This window comes from Calliphora vicina, chromosome 2 (assembly GCF_958450345.1).
Source record: "Calliphora vicina chromosome 2, idCalVici1.1, whole genome shotgun sequence".
NCBI classification, from domain to species: Eukaryota; Metazoa; Arthropoda; class Insecta; order Diptera; family Calliphoridae; genus Calliphora; species Calliphora vicina.
The window spans coordinates 102746913-102750183 of NC_088781.1; positions in this window are offsets into that span (position 1 = coordinate 102746913).

Consider the following 3271-nt stretch of genomic DNA (forward strand, 5'->3'; position numbering starts at 1 on the left):
TATTTATAACTATTATTAAGTTGCCAATTTTGATAGTCTATTTTTAACAATGAATATTTGTAAATTTTAAGATTTTTATCTCTACGTACCTTTGAGCATTAATTTTTTGTTAGTATAGCTCGAATTATTATTTTCTTATAAGCATTTTAAAAACTCCATTTAATAACCCCTAAAGTATGCAAAATCTATACATTTTTATTTAAATTTTATTGTAAATCAGTTTTAATGATTGCAGCTTAAGAAAAGCTTTTATTGCAGTGTATTCAAAAGTGATAATTTCTTTATGTCTTCAATTTATTTTTATGAACTTATTATTAAATTATTAATCTTATTTAAAATTACTTTCTATTTTGCCTGAACATAGCTTTTGTTATAGCAATTAATTGACGCTGTTCAGCAGGAAATTATAGTGATCGACTAGCTACTAAGCTGGTCTTCTATTTAAGTTATGTGTTAAAAATATAAATTAAGTTATGTGTCCTTTTTGTATGTGTCCACTAGCCTAAGCCATAGCTGAGGCTTTGTAACGTTTATTTGTGTTTATTCCATATACATATGTATATGATAGGACGTTCTAAATTATGTTCCAAAATATATTTTTTAAATCGCAAATATGGAAAATTTCTTTCATTTACGTTTCAAAAGTCTTCACGTTTAATAAAGAACATGAAGCTGTGTTCTAAACTTTAGTGTAATGTTCTTCCTTAAACGCTTCGCAAACATCTTTTAGACAAACATATATCTTATGATTAACGATTCCCATTCTATCATAAACTTGCCTAACCAGTGGTATAAATCCAGAACAATCAAAGTTCTGGTTCAAAGTCTTACTTCCCTGGCAATTCTGTAGTACAGTTGCTCCTCATCCCATAAATGGTGTTTGTTTTACAGCATCGCTTCTTGAAGTGCATGCAATAGGTTTCTAATGTACTCATAAATTCTCGCTAATATATAGAAGTTTTTATAGGATCGCTTGCATGAATTTGAACATGATATCTAAGGTTCCTTTTATATATATCTACTGCCAATGTAACGAGCTCGGTACTCCCAGCGTTCGTTACAAAAAATTTAGTCACAGAGCGTTGGGCGTCACTTATAAATTACAACGGGGAATGGTGCGTCCCGTAATATTCTGCTCAGCGATGGGATCCACATGCCTTGTAAACTAGGCACCTTCAACATGTACTTACCAATCAAAGATCTGTATCAAAAATCTTCACTTCTTTTCTTACCTGCAATTTTCAGGGTATAGTTGTTCATCCTTAGGAGCGATCTACTCCGATTATGATTCCGGTATAGAAGTATTCATAGGGCCGCTTGCATGAGTTTCATCATGATATCTAAGGTTCCTTTTGAAAATAACTTCTGGTATTGTGTAATCATAAATTGGTTGCTCCTCTGAATTTATAGCAGATAGGGTATCCATCATGCCTTAAAAACTAGGCATCATTTACACGTACATACCCCGGTGTAGTTGATATGTCACGACAATCTCCGTCATTGCGTGCTGAAATATACAAAATAACAGATTTGGTTCATAGATGAAATCCGATTGATCCATGTCAGGGTTTGGAGGCGGTGGAATCGAAGAGGTATTTGTGCATTTTTAACAGAGATGTAAACTCTTTGTTTTAGGTTTATACGATTTAATCCACATATTTTGTTCGCACAATCATAACAGTTGTCGGAATGCCTTCTCCTAGAAGTTTTCATAGGACCGCTTTCATGAGATTTATCATGATGTCTAAGGTTCCTTTTGGAAGTTTCCTCCGATGAAGGGTCCGGTATAGATGATATCATAAGGCCGCTTGCATGAGTTTTATGATGTCTAAGGTTCCTTTTATAAATAACTTCTGGTATTGTGTAATCATAAATTAATTGCGGTATATTATACTCCTATGCGCTTATAGCAAAACAGTATTATTTAATAGACAGCATTATTTAATAACTTGAAAAAATTTTGTTCAATGCATTTTTATCTAATTTTCTGTGACAGTTATTTAAATCAATATACATACATGCATACTTTTTTAACCAATTTGATTGATTTAATCAATGTATTTTCTTTAAAATTATCCCATTTCGAAGAATTCTAATGTATTACATATGCTGTTTTGTTAAGTAAATCTGTTATAAAAGATTTGGTTTATAAGTGAAAACCGATTGATCCATTGTTACAAGAGAAAAATTACATTCTCTGTCAGGGCTGATCGGAAGAGGTATTTGTGCATTTTTAACAGAGATGCGTTGTCAGAATTGTGCTCTCCTGTATCAGTCAAAATCATTGGTACACCAAAAGAAAGTGAACTATATTTCCCTTGGATCCACATGATAAGTGCATTGTAGCACGTTTTACAAATTTTTTTATGGGTTCCACGAAACACCGCGAATGATTTCGGAATCAAAATAAAGTTTAAAAGCACGCTCCAATTCATCAGTGAATGATCCAGTATTTGTTGAAAGTGCTTGTTTTTGCCACAAACATAACAAAATAAATTATAAATTATATATATATTATACTTTATTTATTGCGTCACTATGTTTTGTCGAATAAGGAGTGAGATCGAAAAATTCTTAACACACGTTTTTCATTACATTTTTTAACCCAAGTATTATTTGAATTTTTTTTTGATCAAGTTACCTTTGAAAAACATGTCAGTTATTATGTGTAATGTCAATTATATTAATTTTTTTGTTAATCTGATTAAAATGAGTGACCAGAAAAAAGTGCGTACTGAAATTATTAAATATTTTCAACAAAACCCAACTTGGTCTTACAAAAAGTTGGCCAAGCATACAAAGGTCTGCCGTCAAACTGTTTCCAATGTTATTAAACAGTACCGGGAGAACTTGTCAGTTGATAGAAAACCTGGTTCAGGTAGAAGGAATGGTCCACATGATGTTTCTAAAGCCAAAAAAATAGAACGCATTTTCAAAAGAGCTCCCAACACATCCGGTAGGAAAGCAGCCCGGTTAGCTCAGTGCTCGGACTATTTGGTACGAAAAGTTAAAGCTAATGCAGGTTTAAAAACATACAAGGCTCAAAAAGTTCCTGACAGGAACGCTACTAAAAATTTAGAGGCCAAAAACAGAGCACAGAAATTGAAGTCAAGTTTTATAAAAAAATATTCTTGCTGCATAATGGATGACGAAACGTATGTTCTGGCAGATTTTTCGCAACTTCCAGGTCAAAAATTTTATGTTGCTGATGCTCGAGGGAATGTTGAAGAAAAGTTTAGGACCCAAAAGCAGACAAAATTTCCCAGAAAGT